This window comes from Sphaeramia orbicularis, chromosome 13 (assembly GCF_902148855.1).
Source record: "Sphaeramia orbicularis chromosome 13, fSphaOr1.1, whole genome shotgun sequence".
NCBI lineage: Eukaryota > Metazoa > Chordata > Actinopteri > Kurtiformes > Apogonidae > Sphaeramia > Sphaeramia orbicularis.
In genome coordinates, this window is record NC_043969.1 from 38,816,852 (window position 1) to 38,840,260 (window position 23,409).

The 23,409-nt window shown below is 33.5% G+C and overlaps 1 protein-coding gene across 1 annotated transcript in view; it reads left to right on the plus strand.

Moving 5' to 3' along the window:
• tenm4 (teneurin transmembrane protein 4) overlaps nt 1-23,409 on the plus strand; it is a 580,630-nt gene that overhangs the window by 85,923 nt on the left and 471,298 nt on the right. The gene's annotated exons all lie outside the window — the stretch shown is intronic.

Sequence of the window (23,409 nt, forward strand, 5' to 3'; positions counted from 1 at the left end):
AATATTGTATAGATGAAATTAAATAAAACAAGATGAAAACAACACAAGATGTAAAAAATGATATAAAAAAATGCAACAAGATAAAAGCTTTGTAAAGGATGAAAATAACATAAATGACCCAAAAGAGAAAAAAAATGTTGTGAATGAAAGCAGACAAATACAATATTTAAAAAAAGCTGAAATATTGTAAAGATGAAACAAAATAAAGCAAAACAAGAACACGAGAGGAACCACAAAAAAAATGCAACAAGATAAATGTGACGCAAGAAACGCAACGAGATAAAAGCTATGTAAAAGATGAAAATAACATAAACGACCAAAAAAAGAGGAAAACAAATGTTGTGAATGAATGCAGACAAATACAATGTAAATGAAATGTTGAAAAAGACAAAAATATTGTATAGATGAAATGAAACAAGACGAAAACAACACAAGACGTAAAAAATTATATAAAAAAATGCAACAAGATAAAAGGTATGTAAAGGATGAAAATAACATAAATGACCCAAAAGAGAAAAAAAATGTTGTGAATGAAAGCAGACAAATACAATATTTAAAAAAAGCTGAAATATTGTAAAGATGAAACAAAATAAAGCAAAACAAGAACACGAGAGGAACCACAAAAAAATGCAACAAGATAAATGTGACGCAAGAAACGCAACGAGATAAAAGCTATGTAAAAGATGAAAATAACATAAACAACCAAAAAAAAAGAGGAAAACAAATGTTGTGAATGAATGCAGACAAATACAATGTAAATGAAATGTTGAAAAAGACAAAAATATTGTATAGATGAAATGAAATAAAACAAGACGAAAACAACACAAGACGTAAAAAATGATATAAAAAAATGCAACAAGATAAAAGCTTTGTAAAGGATGAAAATAACATAAATGACCCAAAAGAGAAAAAAAATGTTGTGAATGAAAGCAGACAAATACAATATTTAAAAAAAGCTGAAATATTGTAAAGATGAAACAAAATAAAACAAAACAAGAACACGAGAGGAACCACAAAAAAAATGCAACAAGATAAATGTGACGCAAGAAACGCAACGAAATAAAAGCTATGTAAAAGATGAAAATAACATAAACGACCAAAAAAAGAGAAAAACAAATGTTGTGAAAGAAAGCAGACAAATACAATGTAAATGAAATGTTGAAAAAGACAAAAATATTGTATAGATGAAATGAAACAAGACGAAAACAACACAAGACGTAAAAAATTATATAAAAAAATGCAACAAGATAAAAGGTATGTAAAGGATGAAAATAACATAAATGACCCAAAAGAGAAAAAAAATGTTGTGAATGAAAGCAGACAAATACAATATTTAAAAAAAGCTGAAATATTGTAAAGATGAAACAAAATAAAGCAAAACAAGAACACAAGAGGAACCACAAAAAAAATGCAACAAGATAAATGTGACGCAAGAAACGCAACGAGATAAAAGCTATGTAAAAGATGAAAATAACATAAACGACCAAAAAAAGAGGAAAACAAATGTTGTGAATGAATGCAGACAAATACAATGTAAATGAAATGTTGAAAAAGACAAAAATATTGTATAGATGAAATGAAATGAAACAAGACGAAAACAACACAAGACGTAAAAAATTATATAAAAAAATGCAACAAGATAAAAGGTATGTAAAGGATGAAAATAACATAAATGACCCAAAAGAGAAAAAAAATGTTGTGAATGAAAGCAGACAAATACAATATTTAAAAAAAGCTGAAATATTGTAAAGATGAAACAAAATAAAGCAAAACAAGAACACGAGAGGAACCACAAAAAAATGCAACAAGATAAATGTGACGCAAGAAACGCAACGAGATAAAAGCTATGTAAAAGATGAAAATAACAAACAACCAAAAAAAAGAGGAAAACAAATGTTGTGAATGAATGCAGACAAATACAATGTAAATGAAATGTTGAAAAAGACAAAAATATTGTATAGATGAAATGAAATAAAACAAGACGAAAACAACACAAGACGTAAAAAATGATATAAAAAAATGCAACAAGATAAAAGCTTTGTAAAGGATGAAGATAACATAAATGACCCAAAAGAGAGGACAAAAATGTTGAGAATGAAAGCAGACAAATACAATATTTAAAAAAAGCTGAAATATTGTAAAGATGAAACAAAATAAAACAAAACAAGAACACGAGAGGAACCACAAAAAAAATGCAACAAGATAAATGTGACGCAAGAAACGCAACGAAATAAAAGCTATGTAAAAGATGAAAATAACATAAACGACCAAAAAAAGAGAAAAACAAATGTTGTGAAAGAAAGCAGACAAATACAATGTAAATGAAATGTTGAAAAAGACAAAAATATTGTATAGATGAAATTAAATAAAACAAGATGAAAACAACACAAGATGTAAAAAATGATATAAAAAAATGCAACAAGATAAAAGCTATGTAAAGAATGAAAATAACATAAATGACCCAAAAGAGAAAAAAAATGTTGTGAATGAAAGCAGACAAATACAATATTTAAAAAAAGCTGAAATATTGTAAAGATGAAACAAAATAAAGCAAAACAAGAACACGAGAGGAACCACAAAAAAAATGCAACAAGATAAATGTGACGCAAGAAACGCAACGAGATAAAAGCTATGTAAAAGATGAAAATAACATAAACGACCAAAAAAAGAGGAAAACAAATGTTGTGAATGAATGCAGACAAATACAATGTAAATGAAATGTTGAAAAAGACAAAAATATTGTATAGATGAAATGAAACAAGACGAAAACAACACAAGACGTAAAAAATTATATAAAAAAATGCAACAAGATAAAAGGTATGTAAAGGATGAAAATAACATAAATGACCCAAAAGAGAAAAAAAATGTTGTGAATGAAAGCAGACAAATACAATATTTAAAAAAAGCTGAAATATTGTAAAGATGAAACAAAATAAAGCAAAACAAGAACACAAGAGGAACCACAAAAAAAATGCAACAAGATAAATGTGACGCAAGAAACGCAACGAGATAAAAGCTATGTAAAAGATGAAAATAACATAAACGACCAAAAAAAGAGGAAAACAAATGTTGTGAATGAATGCAGACAAATACAATGTAAATGAAATGTTGAAAAAGACAAAAATATTGTATAGATGAAATGAAATGAAACAAGACGAAAACAACACAAGACGTAAAAAATTATATAAAAAAATGCAACAAGATAAAAGCTTTGTAAAGGATGAAAATAACATAAATGACCCAAAAGAGAAAAAAAATGTTGTGAATGAAAGCAGACAAATACAATATTTAAAAAAAGCTGAAATATTGTAAAGATGAAACAAAATAAAGCAAAACAAGAACACGAGAGGAACCACAAAAAAAATGCAACAAGATAAATGTGACGCAAGAAACGCAACGAGATAAAAGCTATGTAAAAGATGAAAATAACATAAACGACCAAAAAAAGAGGAAAACAAATGTTGTGAATGAATGCAGACAAATACAATGTAAATGAAATGTTGAAAAAGACAAAAATATTGTATAGATGAAATGAAATAAAACAAGACGAAAACAACACAAGACGTAAAAAATGATATAAAAAAATGCAACAAGATAAAAGCTTTGTAAAGGATGAAAATAACATAAATGACCCAAAAGAGAGGACAAAAATGTTGAGAATGAAAGCAGACAAATACAATATTTAAAAAAAGCTGAAATATTGTAAAGATGAAACAAAATAAAGCAAAACAAGAACACGAGAGGAACCACAAAAAAAATGCAACAAGATAAATGTGACGCAAGAAACGCAACGAGATAAAAGCTATGTAAAAGATGAAAATAACATAAACAACCAAAAAAAAGAGGAAAACAAATGTTGTGAATGAATGCAGACAAATACAATGTAAATGAAATGTTGAAAAAGACAAAAATATTGTATAGATGAAATGAAACAAGACGAAAACAACACAAGACGTAAAAAATTATATAAAAAAATGCAACAAGATAAAAGGTATGTAAAGGATGAAAATAACATAAATGACCCAAAAGAGAAAAAAAATGTTGTGAATGAAAGCAGACAAATACAATATTTAAAAAAAGCTGAAATATTGTAAAGATGAAACAAAATAAAGCAAAACAAGAACACGAGAGGAACCACAAAAAAAATGCAACAAGATAAATGTGACGCAAGAAACGCAACGAGATAAAAGCTATGTAAAAGATGAAAATAACATAAACGACCAAAAAAAGAGGAAAACAAATGTTGTGAATGAATGCAGACAAATACAATGTAAATGAAATGTTGAAAAAGACAAAAATATTGTATAGATGAAATGAAATAAAACAAGACGAAAACAACACAAGACGTAAAAAATGATATAAAAAAATGCAACAAGATAAAAGCTTTGTAAAGGATGAAAATAACATAAATGACCCAAAAGAGAGGACAAAAATGTTGAGAATGAAAGCAGACAAATACAATATTTAAAAAAAGCTGAAATATTGTAAAGATGAAACAAAATAAAGCAAAACAAGAACACGAGAGGAACCACAAAAAAAATGCAACAAGATAAATGTGACGCAAGAAACGCAACGAGATAAAAGCTATGTAAAAGATGAAAATAACATAAACAACCAAAAAAAAGAGGAAAACAAATGTTGTGAATGAATGCAGACAAATACAATGTAAATGAAATGTTGAAAAAGACAAAAATATTGTATAGATGAAATGAAACAAGACGAAAACAACACAAGACGTAAAAAATTATATAAAAAAATGCAACAAGATAAAAGGTATGTAAAGGATGAAAATAACATAAATGACCCAAAAGAGAAAAAAAATGTTGTGAATGAAAGCAGACAAATACAATATTTAAAAAAAGCTGAAATATTGTAAAGATGAAACAAAATAAAGCAAAACAAGAACACGAGAGGAACCACAAAAAAAATGCAACAAGATAAATGTGACGCAAGAAACGCAACGAGATAAAAGCTATGTAAAAGATGAAAATAACATAAACGACCAAAAAAAGAGGAAAACAAATGTTGTGAATGAATGCAGACAAATACAATGTAAATGAAATGTTGAAAAAGACAAAAATATTGTATAGATGAAATGAAACAAGACGAAAACAACACAAGACGTAAAAAATTATATAAAAAATGCAACAAGATAAAAGGTATGTAAAGGATGAAAATAACATAAATGACCCAAAAGAGAAAAAAAATGTTGTGAATGAAAGCAGACAAATACAATATTTTAAAAAAGCTGAAATATTGTAAAGATGAAACAAAATAAAACAAGACGAAAACACAAGACGTAAAAAATGACATAAAAAATGCAACAAGATAAAAGCTATGTAAAAGATGAAAACAACATCAATAACTCCCCAAAAAAGAGGGAAAAATGTGAATGAAAGCAGACAAAATGTAAAAAAAAAATTGAAATATTGTAAAGATGAAACAAAATAAAACAAGATGAGAACAACACCAGAGGAACACAAAAAAAAAATGCAACAAGATAAATGTGATGCAAGAGACGCAACGAGATAAAAGCTATGTAAAAGATGAAAATAACATAAACAACCCCAAATAAAGAGGAAAACAAATGTTGTGAATGAAAGCAGACAAATACAATGTAAATGAAATGTTGAAAAAAAAAAAAAAATGTAAATATGAAACAAAATAAAAGACGAAAACAACACGAGACCTAAAAAAAAGACATAAAAGATGCTACAAGATAAAAGCTTTGTACAAGACAAAAAACATAAACGATCCAAAAAAAGGGGGAAAAATGTGAATGAAAGCACAATGTAAAAAAAAAAAAGTTAAAAAAGACAAATTATTGTGAAGATGAAACAAAATAAAATGAGATGAAAACAAAACAAGACCTGAAAAATGACATAATAAATGTAACGAACATAAATGTGATGCAAGGGACATAAGATAAAAGCTATATGAAAAGATGAACACAACATAAACGACCCAAAAAAAAAAAAGAAAAATGTTGTGAAAGACAGAAAATAAACAAAATGTAAAAGAAATGCTAAAAAAAGACAAAAATATTTTAAAGATGAAACAAAGTAAAAGACGAAAACAGTAGGAGACCTAAGAAATGACATAAAAGATGCAACAAAATAAAAACTCTTTAAGAGGAACCCCCCCCCCAAAAATTTTGGAAAAAAAAAATGCTGTAAATGATAAATACAAAGTAAAAACCAGAAAAAAACAACATTTGAGACCAAAACATGGCACAACAAATGTTGAGGTTTCACATATTTAGGTTTCAGTGTTGCACATAGCCTTCTGAGATTTACTTTCCGAACAGCGTGTCCATTCAGTGAGCGCCTAAATCTGTGTTGGCGTTGGGTCTAATAGATCCGGGTTATAAAGGGGATTCTGTATCCAAGCCCATCAGTGAGCAGCACTTGTTCAGCAGCAGCAGCAGTGTTGTTTTGACTCCGACGCTAACTGTGAGATCCAGCCAAGGGATTGTGGGGACTCCTGTAATGATGATGATTTCAACAACCCGTCGTCTCCTGGTTGTACGTCGCTGTATACTCAAGCACAACAGTGTCACGGTCATTAACCCACAGCATGGCCACTGAGCCTCTGCACCCATTACTGCAACGGTATTAAAGGGTTGAGAGAAATGAAGTGTGTAGTGTGAAGTATATATAAAGCACCAAACTGTGACTCTCGGGGGGTAGTGGACATTTTCTGCCTGCGATAGGACTGAGGCTGATATGTTAATATCACTAATTGTTTCCTAATTAGATGCGAGTCAGTGAGTCGTATTTTAATACTCTTCAGGGATCATTACAGAGCGAGAGGAAATTTATCTCTCCTGATGGATGACAGTCAAGTCAGCAGGAATTTTCAACATGGAGACGGCTGCACTGATGGGAAGATAGGTAGAGCATTGAACTGATGGCTCTGTTCGCTGCAGTCGTGTTACTTAAGTACTCCATTTTCAGCGTGGCGCAGAGCTGCATCAAAAGTTAATCACACATTAATAGGAGCTCTGTGGAGATTTAACATTCCATGACAGCATGGGAATCGCAGCAAATAGGCCTCGAACGGAGAAATACTGTGATATTCATATGGAAATATAAGGGGCTGATATTGTATATGATAAAAGGCCATAAATAACCACAACCATACACTGTAAAAAAAAAAAAAAAAATCCTGTTGTTTTTATGGAAAAAAAACTGGCAGCTGTGGTTTCCAGAACAGTACTATAAAAAACACATCCAACTGTAAACATATTTACGGAGTAACATTTAGATTTAACATTTTAAACACGTAGAGTTAACATTTTAAACATGTAGATTGAACATTTTACACAAGTAGATTTAACATTTTACACATGTAGATCGAACATGTGAAACATGTAGATTGAACATTTTAAACATGCAGATTGAACATTTTACACATGTAGACTGAACATTTTAAACATGTAGATGGAACATTTTAAACATGTAGATGGAACATTTTAAACATGTAGACTGAACATTTTAAACATGTAGATGGAACATTTTAAACATGTAGACTGAACATTTTACACATGTAGATGGAACATTTTAAACATGGAGATGGAACATACATGTAGATGGAACATTTTAAACATGTAGACTGAACATTTTAAACATGTAGATGGAACATTTTAAACATGTAGACTGAACATTTTACACATGTAGATGGAACATTTTAAACATGTAGATTGACATTTTAAACATGTAGATGGAACATTTTAAACATGTAGACTGAACATTTTAAAAATGCAGATTGAACATTTTAAACATGTAGACTGAACATTTTAAAAATGCAGATTGAACATTTTAAACATGTAGACTGAACATTTTAAACATGTAGATGGAACATTTTAAACATGTAGATGGAACATTTTAAACATGTAGATTGAACATTTTAAACATGTAGATTGAACATTTTAAACATGTAGACTGAACATTTTAAAAATGCAGATTGAACATTTTAAACATGTAGACTGAACATTTTAAAAATGCAGATTGAACATTTTAAACATGTAGACTGAACATTTTAAACATGTAGACGGAACATTTTAAACATGTAGATGGAACATTTTAAACATGTAGATCGAACATTTTAAACATGAAGATCGAACATTTTAAACATGTAGACTGAACATTTTAAAAATGCAGATTGAACATTTTAAAAATGCAGATTGAACATTTTAAACATGTAAACTGAACATTTTACATATAGACTGAAAATTTTAGACATGTAGATCTAACATTTTAAACATGTACATCGAACATTTTAAACATGCAGACTGAACATTTTAAACATGAAGATCGAACATTTTAAACATGTAGACTTAACATTTTAAACATGTAAATTGAACATTTTAAACATGTAAATTGAACATTTTAAACACGTAGACTGAACATTTTAAACATGTAGATTGAACATTTTAAACATGTAGACTGAACATTTTAAACATGTAGATTGAACATTTTAAACATGTAGATCGAACATTTTACACATTTAGATTTACTGGTAAATAGACTGCACTTATGTAGCACATTTTCTCCACCTTCATGGTGTCCAAAGCACTTTCCAAATCCGCCAGGTCCAACTGGGACCAGTTCAGGGTTCAGTGTCTTCCATGGACATTTGGACATATGGACAGTCGGAGCCAGGATTCGAACCACCAACCCTTTGGTTATTGGACAAGTCGCTCTACCTACTCTACCAACCCATTAATGTACAAGTTTAAAATGTTAGATTGTTAAATGTTTACTTTTTTTAATAGCTTTTTTATAAAACAAAAAGCAAATAGGCTGTTAGTTCAACATTATGGTCTTTGCAATTTAAACGGCACTGCATTGTTTTTCAATTTACAGTTTTATTTTCTAAAAACAATAGAAATACATCATTTCTACATACAAATCTGGTTTTGTTCACGTACTCTTCCTGTAAAAACTACAGCTATATTTGATTTTATCGGTAACACAAAAATCTTTTCAAATAAACAACTTTGCTTTGTATTGTCACTTACATTTTTTTTTTTTTTTATGTTGCAATTTTACAACTTTTTAGTGTTAATTCTACAGTCATTTTTTACAGTGTACATTATTTATATTCTGCTGTTGAAGTCTGTGGTATTTCAGATCAGTGACAAGCTGAGATGGACGCACACGACCAAAGAAACTGGAAGGATCGGTTCAGGTTGACTTCATTTCTTAGCTCACAGGGGTCAGATGCACTTCCACAGGAGGGGGTAATAACAAACCTATTCAATCTTGGGGGGGGGGGGGGGGGGGGGGTATTATTCATGTAGCTGCTTGGATGTAATGTGGTGGTTTGGAGAAATGCATCATATCATGGTACTTAATCTTGCTCTCGTAATGTGGGCAATTCAATCTAATTTTAGCAGGAAAAAGGCAAGTTTTTGAAGTAATATGTCTGAAAACCTTTGAATGAAATAGTGGAGGTTGAGGTCAAGGTTTTCTCTACCAAGTGTTTTTTTTTTTTTTTTTTGGTTAAATCTTAACCATTGTAATCTCATCTTTACTTTTTTTATTTTTTATTTTTTAACTTTTTATTTAGATATTTTCATTTTTACACAAAATAGAACCTTCTCTGACGCAGGGCCCTATGAATTAAAGCACAAGTAAATGGAGTACAATAGAAATACCATAAAGAGAAATCACAAGGAAAATAAATATTTGTTTGTACCAAGGAAAATTACAAGAAATAACAAGAAATGTTAGTTTACAAATGGAGTTAGCTAACACAAAAATCAGCACAAAAGAGATTCAAACACAAACCTTTAACCCTTTCATGCATGAATTATGAGATTTTTTTTCAGACTATTTTTATTCCGCCCTAGGCATGAAAAAAAATTTTGATTGAAATTTTTTTATGAACCGATTTTTCATGAAGTTACAAAAATGTCCACTCAGCTGGACACCACGTGTTTCATTTTTGAAGTGGCATACTGTGTGAAAACTATGAAATAAAAACATTTTTAATTCTGCTAGTCTGATATTTTCTCACATTTTAACATACTATAATACTAGCTATTACACACTCAGATAATATGCAAAAAAAAAACAAACATGTTTTTGTTTTTTAAAAAAAACTGTTACAGGGTGGGGAAGCAAAATTTACAATATTTTGAGGCAGGGGTTGAAAGACAGTGTATGACCAATTAGTTTATTGAAAGTCATGAGAATTTATTTGCCACAAGAAAATTGACATAATAGAAAATGTTTTTATTCTATGTGTCCTCCTTCTTTCTCAATAACTGCCTTCACACGCTTCCTGAAAGTTGCGCAAGTGTTCCTCAAATATTCGGGTGACGACTTCTCCCATTCTTCTTTAATAGTATCTTTAAGAAAGTCGACATTGCTGTGTGATGTTCTATTGGTAGCATGTTCTAAAACGCCCCAAATAGCAGAATCCAGAGGGTTTAGATCTGGGCTAGAAGGCGGTCATAAACATGATTCCCAAAAATTGCTAAAGTTGGATTTGTTGCTGTTGTCAACAAGTGTTTTGGTGTTCTTGTGTAAGATTTTAACTTCAAATCATATTTTACTGCATTTCTAACGCTCTTGTTGTCTACCTCAAGTTCAATTGCCGTTTTTCTCATGGATTTGGTTGGATCCTTTAGGATTTTGGATTTGAGAGCTTTAATAAAAGCTTTGGTACGTTTTTTGTTGCTTCCTCCACTTCCAGACTTTCTCGTAATAGTTTTGCTCATAGTCATTCTCTTCTTTCCATTATAAACAGTCTTTATGGACACTCCAACTATTTTTGAAATCTCCTTTGGTGTGACGAGTGCATTCAGCAAATCACACACTCTTTGACGTTTGCTTTCCTGATTACTCATATGGGCAAAAGTTTGTGAAAAGGTATGGATAATAGTGTTAGGTATGATTATGACATCAATATATGTTTGGTTTCAAAACAATTGACGTAGTGCCTGCTGAGAAAAAACAACTAAATGTTCATTGTACATTTTGCTTCCCCACCCTGTAATTACAGTCTAATAACAATTAGCAATTGATTTACACTCAAATATGTTAGTGCAGATCAGGTTTACCAAGAACAGGAAAGTTACAGTAATGGGATGAATTGCAGTTTATGGGATGGTGCATAAGCGTCCACTTTGTTGGCTGATATGAAAGTAAAACAAAAAATCCATGAATGAGAACAGCTGTAGAATAACTGTCCACTGTAGCGACCACTATGTATGAAAGGGTTAAGAAACGTCACCGAGTATAGGTTTGTGAGGTTAAGAGGTGCACTTGAATGCACCATGAAGTCCCTGTTTCTGTTAGTGTCAGAGTCATGAATAGAAATACCATAAAGAAAGAGAAATCACATGGAAAATATTTTTTTGCACCAAAGGAAAATTACAGGCTGGAGCGCCGATAAAGGGGGGGTAAACATGACAAATTCATGAGGCCCAGCATTTGGGAGGTGGGGGGGTGCAGGCTAGAAGTTGTGAAAATTTCACTGTATAAGAGAGGCACAGAAACTGGGAGACGGACGTTGAAAGTATGTTAAGTTTCAGTTTTGTTTTCACGTTAGCGCATAAGTGACGTTATGTATGGAACGCACCCCCACATACATTGCTTTGTTTCCATTATCTGTGGTCAGGGTGTCCACAGGTTTGTAAAAAGTCTTACATTTGTCCTAAACTAATGCTGTAATTATCCTTAACCCATAAAGCACCAACACTACTTTTGTGGTACTTCCCAAACAATTTTTTCCTCTATATTTATCACCATTTGTTGCAGTATTATCTTCTTCATTTAGCATTTTTTCAGTTTAAATCATGTATTTTCCCATAGTTCATCCACTGATCATGTAGATGTTCATAAACGCTCAGATTAAAGTTGAGGGTTATTATATCACAAACAGAGAAAATTGAAGAAAAAGTGGCTTTTTCAGCCAAAATGCCATTAACTGAACATAAACCCAGTGTCTCCATCCACTGTCATAGATCCGACTCTATTGGTTTTACTGGTGAATCAATGTTGTAGAAGGTGACGGTGTTTCCATGGTAACTACAGAGCCTCTGAGCATCCCGATGGGTCATATCTGATGACCATGAAAAGATGACAAACTGTATTTTACACCAATTATTTAGACTCCATAATAAGTTTAGTGGTTCAGAAGTTATTAAACATTTTACATAAGTAGACGATTTTGGTTGATGGTGAATATTTAGCTCTTTATGGATTAAAACTGATAAATAATCCTTAAATCTGACACTCAAAGACACAATAAATGATGTAGACATATTTACGTTGTAAAACTTTGTAAAGACTTAGTCAAATCTTTAATTAATGTTGATCATTTTATTCATTTCATTGATTTAATAGAGATTGGATTGAGCGGAGCCCCCAACAGTCATTGATGGGTGGAGGGTTTAGATATGAGCTAAAACATGATTAAAACCGGTTCAACACAATAACAATAAGGCCTGTTGGACTGTTATCTTAAATGTGACCAAATATACCTTAAAAAATGTCTTAGAAAGTCATAAATTTGGCTTCATCAAACTCTGTGATATTTCATGCTGTGATTGCACCTACAGTCGCGGAAAAAATGATTAGACCACCCTTGTTTTTTAAAATTTCTTGTTCATTTTAATGCTTGGTACAACTAAAGGTACATTTATTTGGACAAATATAATGATAACAACAAAAATAGCTCATAGTAGTTTAATTTCAGAGCTGATCTCTTATCTATTTTCCATGGTTTTCTTGATAAAAACCAAATCACTTCAGTTCTTACATCGATATCTATGGCATTGTACTGACATGAGGACGCAGATGACGTTGTCCAATAACACACGAAGCAGAGCAAATAAATTAATAAGTAGAGGTGATGAAGACAATATAGCACTTGTCATGTGCTCTCGAAATAACAAAATAAGTTCAACATGTATTGCTCGAAAAGGAGTGGGAAGAAGAAAACTAATTAAATCCCACTCCCACCTCTCATTTATACAATATAACACATTACTTTTCCTTCCTCAATGATAACATTACATCTGTTTAGAGTCCTAATAATGTAAATAACAGATACGTACATATTTTAACCCTTTCATGCATAGTGGTCACTCCAGTGGACAGTTATTCTACAGCTGTTCTCTTGTATATTCATGGATTTTGTTGTTTCAGTTCCATATCAGCCAACATAGAGGACCCTTATGCATCATCCCAAACACTGCAATTCATACAATTATTGTAACTTTGCTGCTCATGATAAATGTGATCTGCAGTAACACGTTGTAGTGTAAATCAATTGCTAATTGTTATTAGATTGTAATTAACAGTTTTCTGAAACAAAGTTGTTGTTTTTTTTTTGCATATCCTCCTGAGACTCAGCAATGCATTTTGTCCTCTGTAGGGGACAAAAGTTTGACAGTTTTACCTAAAAAATGCTGTGCATGACAAAGGACATTCCATTAAAAAATCAATCAATAAATACAAATTATTTTAAAAATGTATCTGAGAAAACTGTTGCTTTATGCAGTTTCCAATCAAGACAATTTTTTTAATGTAAAAAAGCTAAAACTGTCAAATTCCTGGGTCTCAGGAGGATATTATTTAAAAGAAATGAGTAATAACTAATATTATTATTAGCGATTTAGCAATTAGCGGCATTAAAAATGTTTTTATTTCATAGTTTTCACACAGTATATCACTTTCTGATGATGAGTTTTAAATAGATGTTTCTTTGCTTCAGCAATTAAACACATGGTGTCTAGCTGAGTGGACATTTTTGTAACTCCACGAAAAATGGGTTCATAAAAAAAATAATAATTTGCATTGGTTTTTTTTTTGTTTTTTTTATGCCTAAAGCGGAATAAAAGCACTCAAGAAAAAAATATTGACTAAGGCTCTCATAATTCATGCATGAAAGGGTTAATTAGATGGATCAGAAAACAAGTGACAAAAGTGCTGGTTAGCTCATGTTTTCAATATATATCATGGTGTGTTATTACACATACAGTCGCTGAAAAAATTATTAGACCACCCCTTGTTTTCTTCAATTTCTTGTTCAGTTTAATGCCTGGTACAACTAAAGGTACATTTGTTTGGACAAATATAATGATAACAATAAAAATAGTTCATAGGGGTTTAATTTCAGAGCTGATATCTATCTATTTTCCATGGTTTTCTTGATTAAAAACCAAAATCACTTCAGTTCTTACATCAACATCTATGGCATTGTACTGACAAAAACAGTGCTTTTAGACATTCCATGTTTTCTTTTTGGTCTGCTTTAGTCACATGATACACACTTGATTGCATACCCATTGTTTTTCATGACTTTTTAATGGTCTAATAATTTTTTTCGTGACTATGTTTTGTCCTTTAATTATGAGGATATGTTGTATTTGTCCTTTCCGTTATAGTGTTTTCGGACATGTTTCTGTATTCACACTGTGTCCAGACAGTGCTTTCATGTGGATGCCCTCACTCGTTGGCTTTTATGTTTTTAGATTTTGGTAATATACTTGGAACGGTTTTCCTTTTTTTTTTTTTTTTTTTTTTTTTTTTTTGTTGCATTTGCCATCCCTAAAAAAAAAAAAAAAAAAAAAAAAAAGGTGTTATTTGTCTAAGGCAGTGCCAGGCTTTTGCCTTCTCTATTCAGTCTCAAAGTCATTTCAGTTGTTTGTATTGTTCTTCCCAGCTGGGGCGAGGTGGCGGAGACAAAGGCAGATGTGTCCCTGTTTGTGTTTGAAGTGTCAGAGTTAAGTCTTGCATGTGTGTATGCATATGTGTGTGTGCATGTGTGTGTGTGTGTTTTATTCCTATGTGATGTTGCTTGTGTTTGGGTGTGTTTCATTTCCCCCCCATGTGTTGTCTCTGTTTGTGGTCCACAGGTCCTCCGCTGCATTGTTCATCCGCCTCCTCCTCCCCTGTTGAGCAACTCCCATACCCTCCCCCTTCCATTGCAGCCAATGAGAGCCAGGGAAGGTTGCTAGGTAACTGTGCGGCTCAGCCAGCCCAGGACTCTGACTCTGAGGATGAGTTTGGCCCCAATTCATTCTTAGTTAAAACTGGCTCAGGGAACCTGTATGCTCCTGCCACTGCAACTGCTGATGGTGAGTTGGTTTTCAAACTACTGCTGCTTTGTGGAGGTTAGCCTTCCTCTGCTCCTGGACATGTTGTGTTGTGGGTCATGCAGATGGCTGTGGGCAAGAAATTGTCCCTTTTTTTTTTTTTTCTTTTCCAAACGCTATGAGAGAGAGTAGAAGCTCTGAGTCGATACGTAGCCTTAGGAAATGCGAAGAACTCTCTGAAGCAAGGTCTGCAAAGTTCAGAGCCTCACTCAAAGAGACGGACGATTTTGGTTCAGCCGCAGATATTTGTCACAGAATTTCTTTTCAGTGTTCAATGCATGTTGGTGGGAGTAATCATTTCCAATCCCCCTATAGAATTTTCTGAAACAACAGCCTGGATACATCCTCCGCACATCAGATAGAAAGTAAAAAGGCTTCATTCTGTGTTCAGTAGCGTCGGCTCCAGCGGCCTTTTTACAGGTTCTATTCAAACCAGTGCAAACCCACTGGAAGCCTCCTGACAGTAGGCTTCAGTTTGGCTAACAGCTCAAACTCCAGACGCTGCTTCTTGAATGTGATTTTGTTTGAAACGTCCCCGTGTGATATCTCATTAATAAATGTCACCTATTCATTCCTCTAGAAACACTGGGTATCTCCCGCTGTTGACTTAACACTCATTCAGACTGACAGAATGACATTTGAGCTCACATTGCAAACACAGTGTTGACAGTTGACAAAAATCAAATGTCTACACAACACAGAGCAGAAATTTACTAAGTAGCACACACACACACACGCACGCACGCATGCACACACACACACACACATGCGCTCATGTCGCATGAATTATTAACCTAATTAACAGCAGTGAGGACTTTATTTGGCATGTCACTGTGGATGAAAGTGATTAATTAGTAGCAGACAGTATATGTATTAATCTGTCTTCACATGTTCAAGAGATATTCATGGATTCATCTGTTTTATGAGAGTTTGGTTTATTTGACTTCTTTTATTTGTCATTATGCAAAGCAGATGTTGCAGATTCATTGATTTGGATTTGACAAGTCTCAAAAATTCAGTTCGTGTGGTAACATAGTTATTAGAAGTTTTCAAGTATTTCCTTTACTTGCAGAATATCCTCAAAGTGCAAACAGTGTTGATAAAAAAAAAAAAAAAACATAAAAAAAAAGTTGTAAAGGAGCAGCCAGACACATTTCATGATTAATTTTTTTCAGTGCTTTGATCACATTATAATATGAACGGAAAGGATTACATATACATATTAATTCATATTTTCATGGTTAATTAACACATGTATGGGTGGTTTATGGATTGAACTGTTTTAAACCAGTCTGAAATTCTATTTGTTGCTATGCAACACAAAATTTGGAGTTTCTCAGACTCTTTTTGTCTTCAGTTTTGGTCTTAATAATTCAGTACACATATTCAAAGTGAACAGATACAAGAGCTTTTCAAGTATTTCCTCAAGGTAACCTCAGGAAACCAGATTTATCAACATGGCTACAAAATATCCAACTCACAAGTGTTGCACATTATATATTCTTGTTTATAATCCATATACATGAAAATATAAAATGTTGTCATCCGAGATCAGAGATTTATGCCACGTAGCTCCCATAGGTCATGAATTTTCATGCTGAATAAGGTATTTTTTGATATTTGAATGAGGATGTCTTTCAGCTGTGGCAGCTACGTGCCTCTCCCACCGGCGTGGTAAACACAAAACAAGATAAAATGGTTTAAATAATTGATCGGGCTTACAAGTTAACTACCCAAAGGGTTGAATTACATCAAACTCCAAAGTGCCTGCGCAGAAAAACCTAGAGAATGAGTTATTAATCCCGTCACAAATCCCCCCCCCCCGCCATCCCCCCTCCCCTAATTCCACAGTAGCAACATGCTGGTCACCCAGCAGTGACATGACTGTGCTCCAGGGGATATGGGAGTGGGAGGGGTGGGGGGTTTGGCCTTTACTGAAGCAGATTTGTCTCATAACAATGACACCAATTTGCATAGGTACAGCATTTAGGTTGGCCTCAGGCGGTCAGCGAGGGGTGGGCGGCGACAGAGGAGGACTGTCCTCAGATCCAGGGACTACCTCTGCCGTCCTCAGGCTTTCAAACATCCCTTTTAAGTTGCAAAGTACAGCATGTGTCTGTGACCCTTAGTCATGGATAATAAAATGAAATCAGAGCTGTTAATATTGATGCTCCTCTCCACTCTAAGGCCTCGGCTCTTACTTATTTATTTATATAAATTCAGTGTGTGCTTTTATACAAGATTCTTCTTAGATGTTCATTGTTTAAGTGCATACATTTTTTGGTACTGTGAAGCGAGTCACGGAAAGAAAATTGAAGAACTTCCACTGTTTGTTAATTTAAAAACCACCAATTTTAACATCTTCCATTACATTTTTATGCATGGTTGTGTTTATTCATATTTATACATTTTGCACTTTGATCCTTTAGCCCATACAGACCCAAACACACACCATCGACCCAAAGCATCTACTGATGTAAAATGCTTAATACCTGTTGATCCACTAATCCCATCCGTACATGTAAATAATTTAGGTTAAAATGCAGTTTGTCATCTTTTCATGGTCATCACATATGACCCATTTGGATGTTCAGAGGCTCCATAGTTACCACGGAAACACCATCATCTTCTACAACATTGATTCACTCGCAAAACCCATGGAGTTGAATCAATGACAGTGGATGGAAACACATGTTTTTACATTCAGTTAGCAATATACCTGCTGAAAAAGTGACTTTTTCTTAATTTTTCTCTATTTTGATATAATTAACTTTGAATTACCTCTGAGTTTTTATGAACATCTACATGATCTGTGAATTAAATGGAGGAAAATACAGGGTATAGGTAGGTAGGTAGGTAGGTAGGTAGGTAGGTAGGTAGGTAGGTAGATAGATAGATAGATAGATAGATAGATAGATAGATAGATAGATAGATAGATAGATAGATAGATAGATAGATAGATAGATAGATAGATAGATAGATAGATAGATAGATAGATAGACTTTATTAATCCCCAAGGGGAAATTCAAAATATGGTCACCGCTCCACAGAAACAGTCATACTACATCAACAATAAATAAATAAATAAATGCAGAGTGTATATAGCTACCAATAAGTTCGATTAAAAAGAAAGTAGAATTAAAAGACAAAATGTTTATTTTACCTATCAAATTAACCATAAAAGCAAAAAATGCAAAACACAGAGGATTATATTATTTTAAAAATTGGTTTTAAATCAGTTAAGACAGGTAGAAATAGAGAAAAAAATCATGTGGGAACTGCCACAAAAGTAGCATTAGGGTTTTATGGGTTAATATCAACAACTGACAGACCTCCAACATAACCCACACCTACTTGCGAGACTTGAATATTGACCCTTTAAATGTCTGTTCACTTCTATTATTGCACATATATATTCCTTTTATGTTGCTGTATTCTGTTATTATCAGTTTTATAGAGGATGGGTTTTCATCAACATCCCTGTAATCGGTCCAATTCTGCCCATGTAACAGAATTACTTGCTTAGAATCGGGTCTTTCTTTGGATAAAGTGGGTCTTTCTTGGAGCCTTTTGGATATATTTCTACGTCTGAAAGCCCATAATGCCTGAACTGTCGGCTGTCTGTCGTGTGGACTTAGTCTGATGCTCATTTTGTAACTCTGTTAGATTGGTTAACATTGAATTATACTATTAACCTTGTCGTTTTTGCCCTGCAGTTCCTATTTGCATGATTTTTTTTTTTTTTTTTTTTTTTTTATGAAAGACAAAATTCAGGTCATGGTAATAGTCTGTTTTCAGTTTGGAAAGGCGTTAAAAAAAAGGCCCATTTGCACAGTTTCCTGCCCGATGAATAATACAGCTTATAATGTAATACATGCATCAGAATAATCTACCCATGATGTTTTCAGTATTTGAGCAAATTAAATGATTTCATTCAGAGCATTTTAATGTGCAGAGCCACTTTTCCTTTCACCACCAAAAACCTCATCTTGTCAAGGTAACAAGCCAGAATGAGTCAAATCATTTGATAGAAAAAAAAAAAAAAAAACAGGGTTAGAGACACACAAATTGATGATTAACCAAATTGTTTCATCCAAAGTGCATTTGGACCTTCTTTTCGTTATACACTTCCACTCCTGGATAATGCGATTGCGTATGCACGTCAGGGATTTCAGCCAGAATTACGTGTGCGCGAGGGGGACAAAAAAAAAAAAAAAAAGTAATTTAAAAGGCGTCACGGTAAAATGTTTGGCATATCAAATCAGATCTCTGCGACACACGGGTCAGTTTGTGAAGAAATATTCCGATTCAGAGTTGACACATTCAGCGCAGGAAACATTTAGAGCTTTATCGTCGGTAAACAAGCACGGAGGACTTTGTATGGCTAATATAATTGCTCGGCGGTGTATCTGTTGCACTGGAAAACAGGTGGCTTTTCATGACTTTTCGATTACATTCGCTCAAGGTCATCTCCGAAACCTAAATGTGGGACTTAAAACGTTCTGCTGGATCTTGAAAAAGTAACAGTAAATTCATATTACGGCTAAAATTTGCTTAGAGGTCTTATTTATGTCTTTGTGCATAAGAAATCAATATAAGTGAATCCCCAAAGGAAAGGAACATTGTGTTGGTAAATGCAAGTTATGCAAATTTACAGGATTTCAATTCTGTTGCAACATGTTGATGGTCATATGAACTATGTGTTATGAAAAAATTATACTCTACTAATTCGTCTTCAATAAAGAAGGGTCAGTTCAAGCGTTCAGTGTCAAAAGAAATGACTTTATTTGGAGCTCCAAGAAAGAGATACCCCTCAGACAAAAGGCTGAGACGGTCTGAACCCAAAAATACAAGTCATAATGTAGTCTTCTGTCCTCCCTGACAAAATTATGGTGTGTCGGAAGTGTTTTGGTTAGTGCCAGGAACTTAGAGATAAGACCCCTGTGAGAAATGTTGGTTTGGCCTTCTACTCTGGACACAACACAAAAGAGGTCAAAACTGCTCTATAATACACACTGACATGAAAATATCTGAAATAGAGTTAGAAGCCTATATGATATATGAAATATATGAAAATATATATGAAATTATATGGATGTTATATGGATGTTTTCAGCTCAAAAATGTCCAATTTCATCACAATTAATGCTATATTTCCATGTCACAAATGGCCAAGTTATATTTGAACTGAATTTACCTAAAAAACAAATATTCTATTCTTTTAGATTCCCCAATTTTTCTTACCAGATTCTATCCTACATATCACATGTTTTATTTTTACAGGTTGCAATATGGAATATGGTGCTGATCCATCCTGCTTATGTTACGCCAATACATACATTAAGAATGTCACATGTCACTTTTGAAATCAACAGTTTTCTAATAATAAGCATTTTTATAAAGAAATAACAATTCTACAGGGTGGGGAAGCAAAATTTCCAATGAACATTTAGTTGTTTTTTCTCAGCAGGCACTACGTCAATTGTTTTGAAACCAAACATATATTGATGTCATAATCATACCTAACACTATTATCCATACCTTTTCAGAAACTTTTGTCCATGTGAGTAATCAGGAAAGCAAACGTCAAAGAGTGTGTGATTTGCTGAATGCGCTCGTCACACCAAAGGAGATTTCAAAAATAGTTGGCGTGTCCATAAAGTCTGTTTATAATGGAAAGAAGAGAATGACTATGAGCAAAACTATTACGAGAAAGTCTGGAAGATACTATTAAAGAAGAATGGGAGAAGTTATCACCCGAATATTTGAGGAACACTTGCGCAAGTTTCAGGAAGCGTGTGAAGGCAGTTATTGAGAAAGAAGGAGGACACATAGAATAAAAACATTTTCTATTATGTCAATTTTCTTGTGGCAAATAAATTCTCATGACTTTCAAAAAACTAATTGGTCATACACTGTCTTTCAATCCCTGCCTCAAAATATTGTAAATTTTGCTTCCCCACCCTGTATATTGTTATTTCCTCTTTAGTCTGATGATAAACTATACAATAAATAATTCTGATCCTAGTTTTTGCACAGGGATCATTTGTGGAAACGGTGACATGGCTGCCGAGCATCAGTATGATGGGATCTGTAACAACCATGTCACATCCGTCCACTGCCACATTTTGTGTTTTTGTGTCAGCTGTTATTGTTTAGATCCACAATACTAACATTTATGAATAAGAGGAGAATTAGCAATAGTAAGTATATAAGTTTATTACTAATAAAGTACTGGTACTGACCAGAGCATCATGGGTAATGTCACCTCCGTCCACCAGCAAAAGTTTTCACATACACGCTATTCCAAATCCAATATTTCTGAAAATATAGCTTCCACTGTCAAATAATATCAGTAGTCTGTGCACAAATGGATTAGCATTATTTCAACACAGTTCTATGCATTTCTTAAATTTTTTTTTTTTTTTTTTTTTTTTGACAAAAATGGCCACTCATTTGACCCCCTAAGTAAATTTTAGCCGATTAGTCACCTTCAAGGCTGTTGTTGTTTTGGGTTTTTTTTGTTGTTGTTGTTGTTATTCTTGTTTTTTTCGGAATCCTGTTTTTATTGGGAGGAACACCGAGCCAGGGTTTTTCTGTAAGGCTGACGAAGCTGCTCGCTGGAGCTTGCAGTCCTTTGTGAGGCATGTGTTTCACTGTGGCCCTGGGCTTTCTCTGAGGGGCTTCTTCCTGGGGAGGCTGCCAGTGTGAGCCTGCTGCCACGCTGTGCTGCGAGATCTAAGACTCTGCAGCCTCCTCGTATTAGCATCTCTTAATGCAAAGCAGCATGGGGGCGGCCAGCGTTGGCTTTCAGCGCCGGGCCTGGGCTCCCTGGTGAAAGGGGGCGGGGGGCTGTCACACCTCCACCACCACCACCAACCAGCACCAACCACCAACCACCAACCATCACAGCTGACCAAGCAGGAATGCTGAGCTGTAAAAGCGGTAGAGGGCTCGAGGACGTGCCCCCCCCCCCCCCCCCTCCCCTTCCCCTCCCCTCCTGTGAATTCAAAGAAGTCTTCATTTGAGATGGCTAATCACCCCCCCTGCCCCCTCCATTGCCCCCATGTAGGAACCGTGGTTAAAAGAGGTCACCCCAGAAAGCAATTTAACCACAGACACCAGGAGCAACGAAACTATCTGAGGCTAAATAATAATTTAATGAGCGGCACATGGCACTTACATGCTCTGCCCCTGTTTTTTTTTTTTTTCCTGAATATTTCCAGTCAGTGGGTTACATGACACTTCAAAAACTGACTTGTGTTTTTGTGACTAAAACTAGACTTTGGGAGGACATTTAAACATGTTAGCTCGACTGAAATCCAAGTTTTGCTACGCACTGAGACGAGGCGATTGAAAGTCGATGTAAACAGACCAATCAGACCGGAACTGGACCAGGTGTTCTGACCCAAATCCTGGCCTGGAAGTTCAACATCATGCATCTCATCTGGACTAAAAGTATGCAGTTTACAAATTTACTGCTTTATTGTCCATTGCGTTGTCAGTTGGGAGTGGACCTACAGGAATCCCACAAGGTCTTAAAAAGTCTTGAATTTACAAATCTGCATTTAATACCTTAAAAAAGTCTTTAAAAGGTGTTATATTTGTTATGGTAGGTTTTAGTTATGTTGCCATAAATTTATTGGCTGTATTTTATTTAAATGTGTCTGTTTAACCCTTTCATGTATACTGGTCACTACAGTGGACACTTATTCTACAGCTGTTCTCTTGTATATTCATGGATTTTTATTTTTTATTTTTTATTTTTTTTACACATATCTTTATTAAAGTTTTAAGACATTACATATCATTTCTGACATGAATTGGTAACATTGTGTAGATCTCCCCTGAGTGTAATAGTTATAGTTTTCACACAATTATCAGTAAATGCATGTTTCTTCGCTTCAAAAATTAAATGCATGGTGTCCAGCTAAGTGGACATTTTTGCAACTTTATGAAAAATAGGTTCCTAAGAATTTTTGTTACTATTATTACTATTTTTTTTATATATATATATATTTTTAAAAACTTTTTATTTATTTATTTATTTTTCATAAGAAAATTTTCAATCGCAATGTTTTTTTCATGCCTAAAGAGGAATAAAAACACTCAGGAAAAAAAATCTTGATTAAGGTTCTCACAATTCGTGCATGAAAGGGTTAATATCTAAGCTGCAAAGAAAATACCGGTAGTCGACTCTGGTCTACACGTTCCAACCCGACAGTTTATCTTGAAATTACAAACCACCTATTGCTAACTTTGCAGCCCTCTGTCAAAAATGACTCATAACAGTG